The 14,965-nt window shown below is 58.6% G+C and overlaps 1 protein-coding gene and 1 non-coding gene across 5 annotated transcripts in view; both read right to left on the bottom strand.

The window, feature by feature from the left end:
* Window positions 1-14,965, bottom strand: part of CUX2 (cut like homeobox 2) — a 240,926-nt gene that overhangs the window by 195,307 nt on the left and 30,654 nt on the right. The gene's annotated exons all lie outside the window — the stretch shown is intronic.
* On the bottom strand, window positions 5,744-5,886 carry MIR9011 (microRNA mir-9011). Its single transcript, NR_128023.1, has one exon. It is a non-coding gene; the product is annotated as a microRNA mir-9011 (primary transcript).

Raw genomic sequence — 14,965 nt, forward strand, 5'->3', positions numbered from 1 at the left:
CAGTGACGGCGCCGTTTCTGAGCGTTTCTCCTGAGATGAGCAGGAGAGGGGAGGGCCCCAAACTGGTCTTCACAATGGAAAAAGAAAAGAAAACTGACAGGATCTGTGATAAGCTGACTGGGTTGAAAAACCCCTGGACGTAACAAGGGAGCTGTGTCTTGAACGCCAGGGGCCTCGGCCCCATAGTCTGGGCTCCGGGGGGTTTGGGTTTTTGCTGTTCGCTGTAAGGCACGGTCTCAGGGGGCAGCTCGTCTGATCCCAAGGCCAAGGACGCCAGGAGATGGGGGAGGTGTTACAGATGAGACTGTGGAACAGAGAGGTAGGGGGCCTCTCCCCAGCTGCCCAGCCCAGAACCCAAGTCAGAAACCCGGCTCACCCGGGATCCGCCCACCTGGCCCCTCTGCGAGCCCAGGCAGCTCCACACTGACGGACGCCCTGCATTCATCCACTTCCATCCGAGTCCACTCCCACAGCTGCTCCCATCCTCTGCGGCCGCTTGCCAAGATACTGCAGCGACCTCCACTCCAGAACCACTTTTCTCAAATGTAAGTCAACCTGCATCCCTCCTCTGCTCAAGACCCTCCACGGCTCCCTATCGCCCTCAAGAGGATGCCCAAATTCCTTACCCAGCCGGGAGCTCCCTAGGACCCATCCAGCCTGCTTTGGGCTGTTTTAACAGAAGAAGAGACTAAGGGCCAGAGTGACTGGATCTGCTTTGTGCCTGTTTAATGCTCAAGCATTACTACCCTGGTTAAAGTTCCCCACAAGCACGTGTACCCTCTGACCTCTGAGCCTTTGCACCTGATGTTCCCCCTTTCTGGAACGCCCTTCCCTCCTATTCTTCCCACTCACCTGGCAAAGCCGAGGCATCTGTCAGCTCTGGGCTGCCTCCTGCAGGAAGGCTCCCAGGCCCCCTGGCAGCCCCAGTTAGCGCACGTGCCACCCTGCTCAGGAAACCAGCAGCTGAGCAGAACTCGGGCCCAGGTGACGGCAGGCCCCAAGGAGCCACGTGAGGGCAGATAACTCAGGGAGGGGGCGCTGCTCGTCCAGCAGCCTCTGTGCAGAGCTCGGGGCCCAGGTGGACCTCAGACTCTGCCAGCGGTTGTGTCCCCTACGCCGTGTTCTCGGTTTTCCTATTTAACCCTCGTTACCCCCCACTTCTCGATGAGGAAGCGAGGCTGGGAGAAGAGCGGCCACGTGGCCGGGCCCCGGTCTGGCGCTCTGCAGACCAGGACTCGATCCCGGTGCTGCTTGTGCCCTCGCCAGCGCATCACGGGGTGGACGGGGTGCTGAGAATGGCAGCCGTGCAGGACAAATCGAAGGGACTGTGACCAACCCCCAGGACGCCAGAGCCAGAAAGGACCACACCTCCACCCGTGACAACCCCCGCTCCTTCTCTGTCCTGTGCCTCAGTCCCCCCACCTGTAAAAGGGGTCGAACAACACCAACACTGCACACCCACCATAACGCATGGGGAGCGGGTGGTGACTCCTGCGGTCAGCGGGTCACTCAGGAGCAGGCAGACGGGAAGCTCAGGCCACCTCTCCCCTGCAGAGTGGTCAGCCACTTAAGAGGTCACCACGGTGCCCAGCCACGTGGTCAGACATCACATGACAGCACGAGGGAGGTGAGCTTCCTGGCTCTGCTCAGCATCCAAACGGCGGAGACTCAGAGCGACACGTTTAGAGGAAAGAACTCAGGGTTTGGGGCCAGACACTGCCAGGCTGGAGTCCCACCTCCACCACCTGCCAGCTGTGTATCTTCAGACAACTTCCTAAACCTCTCTGAGCCTGTTTCCTTCCCTGTAAAATGGTGACATCACATCCATCTGCTGCCCGCAGCCGCTGTGAAGACCTGAGTTAATGGATCACACGGCAGGGGGCCGGTCCGCTGTGTCCCTAATATTTCAGGAGGTGCTTTCAGTTCTCCACTTTTTTGAATTGAACTTTTCGTTTGTTTGTTTTGGGGGTTTTTTTTGAGGAAGATCAGCACTGAGCTAACTACTGCCGATCCTCCTCTCTTTGCTGAGGAAGACTGGCCCTGAGCTAACATCCGTGCCCGTCTTCCTCTACTTTATATGTGGGACGCCGACCACAGCATGGCTTGCCAAGCAGTGCCATGTCCGCACCCGGGATCCGAACCGGCGAACCCCGGGCTGCCGAAGCGGAACGTGCGCACTTAACCGCTGCGCCACCGGGCCGGCCCCTAAATTGAATTTTTTACTGCGCGATAACTGTAGACTCATTTGCAATCGGAACCAAGAATACAGAAGGTCTCCTGTACCTTCCGTCCACTTCCTCCAGGTAAGAGCCGATGAAACTGCGGCACGAAATCCCAGCCGGGACAGCGACACGGACACGGTCACCCCTCCACCTCGAGGGACGCTGCGAACGGCAGCTGCCCCGCCGCGTCCCTCACCTGCTCCGTGTCTCGTCCGCTCCAGGACGCTGTATGGATGGGCTCGCCCGGCAGGCCTTCTTTTTCGGGACTGGCTTTTTTCGTCGAGCACGATTCCTTCCAGATCCACCCCGGGCGCCGGTGCAGCCGCAGGGCCCTCCCTCGTGGGGCTGCGCAGGGCTCCCCGCACGGACGCACCGCCGCCGGTCACCACCGAGGGCGGCACAGCAGCCGGGCCGCCCCCACCCCGGGGCTGCGGCGAGCACCGCACTGCGAACTTCGCGGGCAGGTTTCCGTGTGAGCCTCAGTTTCCAGCTCAGTGGGAGCCGGTCTTCCAGTGTCAACCCCCTGCGGGCACAGGGTCTCATCCACTCAACAAACGTCCAGGGAGCACCTGCTACGTGCACGGGCTGCTCTTGGCCGAGGACGGAGCAGAACCGCGGGGTTACGGAGAAGCACATGGCTGAGCGGTGGGCACCCCACAGTGGCATCCCCGGGGGCGGCCAGGGCCCCCGACGGAGGCAGTCAGCGGCGCTGCCACAGGCCGGGACGGGGCTAAGCGTTTTCTCAAGGGAAAGAGCGGCCTTCTGTAAAACCCGCATCACCTCAAGATGACGCGGCAGGTGGAGGGGCCGGAACTTTCCGTGGTGACTTTCCATGCAGGGCGTTTTCTGCAGGAAGCTCCTGCTGCGCTGGGACAAGCCCACGATGGCCCCTTCACAGGCTTTCAGACGCACCCACAGTGTCACCCACGGCTCGAGGAGCAGAGAGGAACAGCTCACAAGTGGTCACCTGTCGGGCATCTCCTAAGAGGGGGCACACGGCAGCACCTTCCACCCCATAACCCACAGACCCCTCGGAGATGAAGGCACCGTGCGCCCATTTCACAGAAGAGGAGACGAGGCTGAGCACCTCGCCAGACGGCGCACGGCTGGGAAAGGCGGGGCCAGGAGGCGGGCCCTCAGCACTGAGGGGTGACCCCATGGCCTAAGACGGGGCGTCGTCCCCTCGGGCCCTGCACGCGCCCCGCCATGCTGGCCGTCTTCCTCTGCGGGCACCGCGCTCCTCATCAGAGGCCGTGGCAGGGCCGTTGCCGGTGCAAATGGACAGCTTCCCCATTAATGTGAAAGACCTACGTGCTGGTCACCTCGGTCAGTCTGTCCTCAGCTCTCATCACAACGAAGACGGCGAGTCAGGTCGGCCCCCCCGTGATCACGGTTCCCTCCTCCGCGTACCAGCCACATGTCCCAGACGCCGCTGGGCCGAGCACTCTCCCCGTCGTGAAACAAACCTCACTGTAAGACCTGAACTGCTGACGCCCTCCGCTCTCAGGACAGCAAAGGTGCAGCCGTGACAGGAGAGGGACGTTTAACCGCCGGTGCCACCGACGTCCTCAGCAGGGGCAGAGAGCGCGTTCTTGCTCGCTGCCAGGGGCTGGCGGCCGGGGGACGGTCACCGTGCCCAGTAACAGAGAGGTCCTGACTTGCCGCTGTGCCGCTAGCAGGTGAAGGAGAAGACAGGAACGAGGTGCTGGCACCAGGCTGGGCGCGAGGCAGGCGCCTCTGGCTTCTCTGGCAGCGGCTTCTGTTCCTGATTTCTGATCCCAAACCAACGCGGGCACAAAGGGTCCTTCCATCAACACTTGTTCCCTCGACAACAGTGCCCTGAGCATCGGCCCTGGGCAAAGCCCTTGCTGGAAGGTGGGGAGACAGCAGGAAGCGAGCCGACTCCTCAGAGCTTATGCTTCTACCGGGGAGACAGACCCCAACATGATAAACCACCCAACACCCAGTTACAAATTGAGACAAATGCTGGGGCGGGGGGGAGGGGGGGGAGAATCGAACAGTGCTGATGTAAGAACGAAGGGGAAAATGTGCCTCAACAAAAATGGTCGGAGAAGGTCTCTCCAAGGGGAGACAGGAACTGAAGGAACCAGCCAGGGGAAGAGCATCTCGGGCAGAGGGAACAGTAAGTGCAAAGGTCCTGGGGCATAACAAAAGCTTAGAATAGTTCAAAACCCAAAAGCATTTAAGAAAGTCTCTGGTTTTGTCTCTTTTCAGTGTCCAGAACAAGGGCTGGCAGAGAGCAGACACTCAGTAAACACGAGAGCATCAAAGGAGGATGAGGAGGCCAGTGCAGCTGGGCAGTGTGACACGAGGAGGGCCGGAGACGCCAGGCCAGGTCAGCAGGGCCCACTGCCGGCGACCCAGAGATGCGTCGGCCTTGACCTCACGCTGGAGAGCTTCTGAGCGACAGAGTGACCAGCCTGCCTTGTGTTTTAAGAAGCCCCTTTGGGTGCTGGGTGGGGGAAGCCTGGAGGGGCGCACGCTGAGGCCGGAGCCCCTCAAAGAAGCCTCCACGGTCAGCCAAGGGGCAGCAACAGGGGGAGACCAAGGGACGCCCTGGAGACACACTCCGGGGACCATCCTCCGGCCCGGGGGTGGTGTGGGGACCCCAGCTGGCCCCCGGGGTCCCCCAGACCCGTGCACCAGGCAGGAGCCGCTCCAGAAGGCGCGGCTGGGGGCCCGGTGCCGCGGCCCAGCAGGCTGCCTGCCAGGCCACCCCCCATGCGGCCTCTCATTATACAGTGTAGATGCGGCTGCCAGGCCCTCGCGGCCGCGCGCAGACCGTTCGGCTTTTAAAATAGAAGTTTCCTGTGAAACTGCAAATAACTCATCGCCGAGAGTCCTTAAAACGTTCGCAGGTATTTAAAATGCTATATAATCAAGTTCGCAAAAATATAAAGTGTAAGCGTTAAAATACTTTAATGTTCTAATTAAAACCGACCACTTACGCCCGGGCGCTGACTCCTGTTTACTGTTTCCGTAATAGCCCATGGCCTGCTCTGAAAAAAATCTTTTTTTAATTGGCCTTGAAAAAAAAAAAAAAAAAGGAAAAGTGAAGTCTGCTCTCTCCAGCGGTGCGTGGAAGGGACTAAGAATCGTAGGCTCAAAATATCCCCAGGTGCCCGCTCTGGGCGGGCGGGGCCTCAGTGGCCGTCCCTGCTGCCCTGGAGCAGAGACTGAGCAGGGATGGGGGGACGGGAGCACGTCACCACCCCGGACGCCACCAACCGCTCCGCCCCACTGATCAGGTCCTCACTGATGGAGGCCGGGGGAGATCATATTTGTCTGTAAGGTTGAAGAACTTGAGTCAAGGCCCTCTGCCCCATAAACCCCGGTCTCTGTCACAGCCCCAAGGCCTTTGCATATGCTGTTCCCTCGCGCTGCCCCCTGAAAACTTCCACTCGGCCTTCCAGTCTCAGCTCAAACGGCGCCTCCTCATAGAAGCCGTCCCTGATTACCCCCACCCCAGTACCGGAGGAAATCGCCCTGTTGTCTGGTCTGCCCTCACTGCTCCCCTGGGCCGAGGGGCGGCTGTCGCCCTGCCCCCACCAAAGCGACCTTGAATGAGCAGATTCTCGGAGCCCAAAGTGGGTCGCCCTGTCGACGGCAGTCCTGACCACCCTCGCCTCCCACCACACGGCCTCCCGGGGCTGCCCTTCCTCGGCCCGAGCGCCCTCTGCAACCCCACAGTGTCTGCGGCCGCTGGCTCAGCGCCTCTGCCCCAGGCTACACTCCCCGTGAGGTCAGAGGCCCACCTGCGTGCACACAGTAGGCACTCACCACCAGCACGTCTTCACTCAGCTCCCCCCGAGCTCGGGCCTTTTTGCAAAGGGCCTCCCATCTGGCTCATTCATTCATTCAACACCACCGCCCTCCCCCTTCCAAGAACCCACTTCGTGTCAAGCCCTGGAGATACCCCAGGACGTACGGACTCTGGGGTCCCCCAGCCCCCTCCCCCCCGAGTTTCTCTTCCTCATCTGCTGCGGCCCCCTGGACCCAACAGGCCTGGGCCTTGGACTCGGCCCCGGAAGCTGCAGCATCTCTCTCCCCAGTCTCCTCGACCTTCTGCCCCGGGCCTCTGGTCCCTGTTCTCAAAGGCCACGCGCCCCGCTCCCGCCCGTGCTCGCGCGTTTCGGGGCTGCTCCCCGACGGGCCTCTCTGCTCCCACTCATGACAACAGGGCTTCTCACCAGGGGGGCCCGTGGTCCCCAGAGGACGGTCGGCACTCTCTGGAGACCTTTCGGGGGTCACACTTGGAGGAGAGGCAGCTGGCATCGGTGGGCAGAGACCACGGATGCTGCTCACAGCCTACCACGCACAGGATGGCCCGACAACCAAACGGCCCAAAACGTCAACAGTGTGAAGGTCGAGAAACCTTGTGACAAAAGAATCTTTTAAGCACAGTCCCAAACCTCTCACTCTCCTCCTCCAGCGCCTTCTGTGGCTCCCTATGGCCCACCAGGCTATCCGGTAGCCCTTCTGCATGACATTCAGGATCCTGCCTTCTCCAGCCCGACCCCACGTCTCCCTTCCACGCACGAGCCAGGCTGGCCTGCTCGGCGCCTGCAGGTGTGGCCCACGCTGTACTCTGCCCCATCAGTCAGTCTGTCAAGCCTTCCCACTTTCAAGGCTTGTATCAAATGCCCGTCCTCTCCCCCAGGCTCCAGCTCATGGAACCACTGTCTCCCCTCTGCCCGCGACCTGGGCTCCAACCTCCCCGGGCCGCCTGCCACCCATCCACTCGGGTCACTGCCGTCCGTGGGCTCCCTCAGACCTTCTGGGAAGCTTGGTCTCACCATCTCTCCCCACAAAGCGCCCAGCACAGCACTTGGCACACAGTAGGTGTTCAAGAGATGCTGAACTAATTGAACTAATTCGCGCCTCTTCCCACTGAAGCTCCAAATCCAGAAAACTCCCCAAACGCGAACGCGCTCAGGCCGTCAGCCCTGTGTCTGGACTTCAGTCTCACCCACGGCGCGCCATGATGCCCACGTTTCCCCTCCTCTCATCTCCCCTTCATCTCAGCTCGACGCAGAGGCCCGGACTGCCCTGTCCATGACGTGAGCAGAGACACGAGACGCCATCAAGCTCCCTGCGGTCCCCACGGACACCCCCAGTCTTCCCGGGGACACCTGCTCTTCTGCGGGGGCTTGATTCCAAAGGACAGAGCCACACATTCTCGAGGTTGGGGACCTACAGACCTCCTTAAACAAGCCAAGCACAAAACGGCCTCCAGCCTCCAGCAGCCGAGAGACCCCGGAACCCTTCTGCCCACCGGAGCTGGGGTGCTTCTGCCCAACCCTGAGCTGAGGGGGCTGCCGAGGGCTGCGTCCAGCTCCGCTGGCCCCGCTCGCAGGCAAAGGGGTCTTGTGGTTTGGGACAGAGGCCCCCAGGACACGGATCCATCAGCAGCGGGTGGAAGCTCCCCAGACGTCACTGGAGAGCCCCAGGGGAATGGGGACAGCGGTGAGAGTGGTGACAGCGGCGGCCGGTCTGCTTTTGCGTCTGCCTCAGGCAACACGGGGACAACCGTGACCCCAGTACCAGTTCCCATCGCGTCTAGTGACCATCCTTTATTTCCATTTGGGGGTCCCTGTCCCAGCAGGTCCGCCTCCCTCCCAATGTCGTGAACATCTGCGGTGCTCCCCTGGCCGTGCTCTCCTGGCGGCCAGCACAGCATCCCCGGGGCGGAGTCTTGGCGGGAAGCCGAGCTGGGTTCTGTTGCTTGCAGTTGGGAGTCCTGCTGGGTTCCCCCTACTAGAGCGGTGAAGCCCGGGCCCCAGGCCTGGGCCGTGCACGACCGCAGCCCCTGGCTGGAGAGGCTCCACTTTTGTGATTTACAGAAACCACACACCACGTGCGCTCAGCACTGGCTTTTCTTCACATCGCAATGTGCTGAGGCTGCTTCCCAGGGACAATAAATATCAACCGATCTTTTCCTTCTTAAAAAAAAAGAAAGAGAACTTCCCATACTCAAAAGAAAACGAAAACAAAATCAAAGGAACTTTGAAAGACCCCAAGACACCCCTGAGAAAGCGAGAATCCCAGGGGGCGTCTGCAAACCTCGGCTGGACACTCCGGGTAAACGACAGTTGAAGGAAATCAGAAGCTCGCGCCCCCACCACGGCAGTAGCTAATCAGGACCGGTGATGGGGTGGTGAGGGCTGGGCCCTGGGTCCCAGACACTAACTCCACTTCCCAGAAACACTCTCGTCCCTGGCGGAGCTTTATCGTTCATTCTGTACTTATAACTATAAAAGCCGCTATTTACTGAAGAATTTCCGTGTCAGGAGCTGTGCCAAGAACCTGACATCCACGTCACTGAACCTTCACAACAGCTCTAGCAGGGTTGTCACCAACAGCCCCTCCATTTATAGGGGAGGAAACTGAGGCTCAGACAATCTCAACAGCAGAGACATTAGCAGTAATAATAACTCACGTTTGTTGAGTGTGTCCTATGTGGCAGGCACCGTTCTAGGTGTCATCTGATGATTTATTTCATTCTTTCCTTCCACAGACACCTTCCAAGCACTTATTCTAGGCCAAGCCCCATTTTGGGTGCGAGGAAGACAGCAGGGAGCCAAACAGAAAAAATCTCTGCTGTCCTGGAGCTGCCACTTTAATGGGAGAAGCCAGCAAATGAGATCAATGGTTAAAAGATATAATAACAGGATCAATCATATTAAGTGCTAAGGAAGGAAAATATATAGCGGGAAGAATGGTTTGCATGCAGGCATGTGTGTGTGTGTGTACAAGCACGCTGTGAAATTTTAGTTAGGATGGCCAGACGAGGCTTCCCTGAGAAAGCAACTTTTGAGTAAGGTCCAGACAACATGAAGGAGCAGGCTATGCTGACATGAGAGAAAAGCAGGAACAGCAAGTGCAAAGGCCCCGAAGTAGAAGTGTTCCCAGCCTGCTCACAGCAACATGGAGAAGGCCCGATATTATCATCACTCCCATTTTACAGGTGAGGAACTGAGGCCCAGAGAGCAGAAGTGACTTGCTCAAGATCACACAGCAAGTGAGTGGAGGTACTGGGACCAGAACCTGGGACTTCTGACCCTAGATCAGGTGGTTCTTTCCCCTGAGATCCCTCAGTGCACAATCACCGTGTGCCAGGCCTGGATTAAGACGCTGGTGAGAGCCAGCGTGTCACCCAGGAGAGCTGGGAAGGGAGGGTCAGCCCACGCAGGCTGACAGCCACAGGGCACTTCCAGGCTCGAGCACACGCACACAGGTGTGCGTGCAGCCCTCTGCCCCCGACGAGGCAGGTGCCGGAACAGCGTCGCTGAGGGATGTGCAAAGATTAAGCTAATAAATAAAGCCGCCCAATCGATGGTTCTCAGAGCAGAGCACTGGGGAATGAGAAATCACTACTCGGGCCGGGAAAACCCAGCTGCTCCCAGTTGCACAAATCCACGACCTCCACCAACAGCCACAAAGGAGACAAGCGAGTGGAAGAGAGAGGGGTCAGCGCCTGAGAAGGGGCGGGAGACCGCCAGGTCCGGCTGTGTGATTGTGGGCAAGCGAACGCCTCCTCTGAGCCTCACCTATGAAATGGGGGAGGTAACACCAGCCTTGTCCCGAATGCAGGTCCACCCCGTGTACGTCACAGAGCATCGCACATGGTGTGGACAACTGACGAAATGACACGACTGGGGCATAACTTCAGAGGCTACAAGAGGCCATGGAGAAGAAAGTCCCCTCCCACCCAGCCCTCTCCAGAGGCAGCCACTGGTGGCAGGTCCTCATGAGTCCTTCTGGAAAGTTCTATCCCGGAAACCACCCTCGCTTGTGCGTGGAAAGACGCATCTGTCTGAGGTCATGGGCTTGCAAAGGGCAGGGCTGAGACTGGAGGCCCCACAGCCATCTGACGTCACAGCGCAGGCCCCCAGCCTCCGTGCCACCCTGTCCCCAGCTCTGCAGCCTGAGGAAAAGTCTGGAGGCCAGTCCACAGCCAGAAAGTTCTGCCTCGGGGATCCCTCGGCTCCCGCCGGGCCAGGGCCCCGCAGGCTGGGGGCTGCAGGCGCATCAGACCGAGCCCCCCAGGCTCCTCCGGCACGCCGGCCTCTGCTGCTCCTCACCCAGGGAGACGTTCCCGGACCACATCAAAACCGGGTGCTCAAGTTATTTCTCTCAGAGCTTCCCAGCGTCGTCCGTGATTTGACACCTTGATTTTCTTTACCTCCCGCCTCCCTCCCTGCCCCCGACCAGAATGCACGCTCCATGAGGGCAGCAACCCGTCTCTCTCAACATCGGCTTCATCCATGATGCCCAGCACAGCCTCTGAACACAGGGTGGGCTCAACTGCTTGTTGAATGAATAAATAAAATGACCAGGAGCAACACCCCCCCCGCCCCCACCATGAACCTTCTAGGCATTAACATGCTCATTCGCCCACTTCCACACCACTGTTTTGAAAATCTCAAGAGGACAGGGCTGGAAACCCAGCTGCCCCAGAGCTACCACGCCCCTGCAGCCCCCCCCCACCCCCCCCCCCCCCCCCCCCCCGCTCCTGCGCAGACTCCCTTCGCCTCCTCCCTTCCTCCTGCTGTTACATTAAGCAAAATTTCTCCATTGGCAAATAAATGCTTTTTCCATCAATAACCACGGATGCCTAAATCAAACCGTTAGCTGCTGTTCTTATCTCTTAAACAGACCCATGGATTTCCCAACTCATCAGAAGCCGGATCAAACGCGACCATTCGAGCTGGGAGATAATCGGGTCAATTTCTTCCAGGAGGAGGGCCCGGGCGGGAATTTGCGTATGGCCCCCAAAAACAAACACGCCTGTAAATAAAGCCGGCCTCCATCCTGTCTCCCAGATGCAACGCTTATCGACTGAGTCAGGTGTTCGGCTGATTAAAAATTGATCCATTTCAAAATCTAATCAACAGAATAGGATTCTTTCATACGTTATCAAGAGAGCTGCTGACATCGAAAACCAAACCTGTTATTAACCCATGAACTCCGGTGACCCGCCGCTCGCCGCTCCGCGCGCCCGTAAATTATTTAGTGGTCCAAGACTGGGGTTGGAGAGGCTGATGGATTTAGACGGGGGCGCCGTCCAGGGGGTCCAGGTCGGTGGCGTGGCCCCGCTGGTCCCCGGAGGCTGGGGTTCCAGACACTCGGGTCTCCGTAGCATGACCGCGAATACATTAGCCCGTCCGCCTGGGCCCTGCCACACTCCGGAAAAGCCTGCCTCGACTCCCCGAGCGGGGCAGGCGGGACGGCCTGGGCCTCGGGGGGATGTGGGGCTGGGCAACAATATTGTCCCTAATTCCCAAGTTAATAAATTATTTTCCTTGACCTACAGAAAAGGAAAAAATAAACAAAGACGAGAGGGGGCCGGGGGCATTTTGCAAACAGTTAGGCACAGGCGAGACAGTCAGTTCAAACATTTCACCTCCTGGTGCGAGGAAGCGCTGTGTTGCAATGGGACTGGTGAAAAGAGGAGGCGAAAAAAGCCAGGCACCGGCTGATTATGTGTCTGGCGGGGCCCAGGGGGGCGAAGGGCTTTCTCGCCAACTTGCAGACTCTTTGACCTTGAATTAAAGCCTCGTTAAGAGTCACATCTTATAAAAACAAGAGCAGAGTAAATAAGGGGTTTTTTAAAAGGCCACACACAGACACAGCCAGGCCAAAGTTTGCATCCTGCTGAGCGAGCAGGAAATCCAGCTGCAGCAGAGGCTGCGCTCGGCATTATTGTTTGGGGGCCCGTCTGCCACGGCCGACCCGGCTAGGAAGAAGGATTTACGGGGGGAAAATGGAAGACTCTCAGGCGGGGCTGGAAGGAGACGGGGAATCAGGAGAAGGAAGCTGGACCGTCCTTTGGGTGACTACAGGGTGAGCCACCTCCTTGTTCTGAGCAGGCAGAGTCCAAATCCCAGCTCTGCCCCTTGCTAGCTGTGTGACTTTGGGTAAGTGAATTCACCTCTCTGAACCTTGGCTTTCACAACTTTAAAAAAATGGGATGATACTAACACGGACCTCACAGAACTCACTCAGCGCAGTGCCTGGGACACAGTAAGCCTTCGATTAACGTCGGCTATCACCATCATCATTATTATTCAGACTCAGTTTCCCACTTGATCCAGTGGAGATTATTTTGTTCATTTAACTAGTGAGAGTTCAACCTGGCAGGTGCCTCTTGCTGAGCGACCCTGGGCAAGTCGCTTGGCCTCTCTGAGCCCTGGGTTCCCCCCACCAATAAGGGCAGATAAAGAGAACTATACACTCCGAAGGGCAAGGCCCCCATGTGGGTTCGTCACACGCTATTCTCTCAGTCTACAACAATGCCCGGCCTACAACAAACGCTTGAAGGAAGAAAAAAGGAATAAAGCACTACAATTAGGCATATTTGCCCAACAAGCTCTCCCCCAGCAAACGTCTGCGCCCAGCACAAGGTGCCGGCAGCCAGGGGACAGAGGAGGGTGAGCATCCCACTCCCCAGCCCAAACCCCGAGGACCCGCCGGCCCCGCCCAGAGAACCAGCCTCCACGGCCCCCTGACCCGAGCCTATCGATGTGGCTGAGCTGTCAGGCTGTGGCTGGGAGCTGAGCAGACTGCGGTGGCCCAGCCGGCTGGCGGTGGCCTGGCGGCTCCAGGGGAGGCTGGCAGCAGCCGGATGGCAAGAACTCAGCCCAGTCCTCCCACGTCGGGAGGCGGCTGCTCCTGCAGGCAGGCTGGGGAGGGGACCTCTCTGTCCACCAGTGCCCTCAGGCCCGCGGGGCCCCACCTGGACCCAAGGCGGCTGTGGGGCCCGAATGAATGGCCCGTGAGTCCCTGAGGCTCTGGCCAGGCAGGGACGGGGCGAGGGGGCCGTTCTGGGGGCCCAGGCTCTGCTCCTTGGCCAGGCCTGACCTTATCTGGCCAGATGGTGGGTCTCAGGAGGCCTCAGGCCTGGGCCCAAGGGGCACTGTCCCCCTCCAGCAGTGGCCAGAACCCAGAGGGCCCCTTGAGCTGAGATGGGCCCCCAGGCCAGCCAGGCCCCCCTGTGGCTGGGCCGCGGCCACCGTTGGCCCGCTGCCTGTTTGCCTCCAGCCAGGCCTTCCCAGAACTGCAGACAGAGATCAGCGCCCGGCCCCGGTGCCCGTGCCCTCACCTGCCCTCCGCTGCCCAAGTTCAGGCCGCTTCCTGGAAGCCGGGCAGACCTGGCTGAGCCGAGGGCAGCTGGAGATGGGGACATCTTCTCGGCCCCCAGCCCCAGTGGAAGCCTCCAGCAGAGGGGTCCCGGAGGGGCAGGCCAGGCCCTTCTCTTCACCCGCAGGTGAGAGCCACAGGCAGGGCCGGCGAGGGGGAGCCTCCCGCCCGCCCTCCGCTGAGCACACAGCAACAGGGCAGGCTGGAGTCCGCCTTCACGTCTCGGCTCTGGGCCACCTGAGGCCTTGGTTAAACATTCAGACTTTCGGGGCCAGCCCAGTGGCATATGGTTAAGTTTGCGCTCCGCTTTGGCGGTCCAGAGTTCACGGGTTCAGATCCCGGACACGGACCTACACACCAGCTCATCCAGCCACGCTGTGGCAGGCGTCTCACATACAAAATAGAGGAAGATGGGCACAGATGTTAGCTCAGGGCTAATCTTCCTTAAGCAAAAAAAAAAAAAAAAAAATCAGACTCTCAACCCAGCCCTGGGAATTGGGTCTCAAGAGATCTGGGTGGGGCCAGGATTCTGCTGTTTAACAGACCCCCAGGTGATCACATGAGAAGCCAAGTTTGGGAAACACAACTTATGCACAAAGATGCCACTTCCTGGATGCTAATCACTGTGATGCTCAAAAGAGAAAAGAACCAGAATTAAGAGGACAGCTGGATAAGGCACAGACTCACAGAGAAATCTGAACTCAGATAAACAGCGTATACTTTTTAGCATAAGTATGCCCCAAATATCGCATGAGATACACTTATATTAAAGCTCTTCTGTTGTTTACCTGAAATTCAAATTTAACTAGGTATCCTATATTATCATTACTTTATTTTTTGCAAAATCTGGCAGCCCAAATTGAAAACCATTTACCACCCCAGACCAAAGGCCTCCTGACACAAACCACAGCTCACCCACAGGAAAGAATGTTTACAGCCACTGACACAGGCACTACCAGTCAACAGGGCGCAGGCCCCGGCCCAGGCCCTGCTCCACGCGCCTCACGTGTATTAATGAACTCACGTGATCCCCAGTAACAGAGGCGGGCATCCTTACTGTCCCTGTTGGACAGAAGGGGAAACTGAGGCTCCAAGAGGTGAAGTCGTTTGGCCAAAGCCACACCACTAGAAGGTGGTGGGGCCGGGTATTAAGCTAAAGGAAGTCAGGCTCCGGGGTTAAGTACAGACTTCATCACTTCACTGCTCTCTAATGGAAGAACAAGTGATAAACGACGTAAAAGACTACAGCACGTAATCTAGCACGGGCGGAACGATATTTACAGCTTGACTTCATTCCACGAAATTTATGTATAAATTACATTTAAAGGTACTAGAAATGACTAGAAGGTCACACACGGCCGGCAGAGGCGTAAACTGGAACCACCACCTGGAAAACCACGGGCGGATCCTCTGCTGGAGCCGTGCCCTTGCTCCCCGACCCCAGCAATTCCGCTCCCTGACACGCACGCACCCAGGGTCTCACCCCGAGGTGACTGTGTCCACGCCCAAGGGGACATGGGACAATCCTGGAGACTCTGTTGATTGTCACAACTTGGGGGGTGCTACTGGCATCTAGAGGG

The sequence above is a fragment of the Equus caballus genome, chromosome 8 (genome assembly GCF_041296265.1).
Source record: "Equus caballus isolate H_3958 breed thoroughbred chromosome 8, TB-T2T, whole genome shotgun sequence".
In the NCBI taxonomy this organism is placed as follows: Eukaryota; Metazoa; Chordata; class Mammalia; order Perissodactyla; family Equidae; genus Equus; species Equus caballus.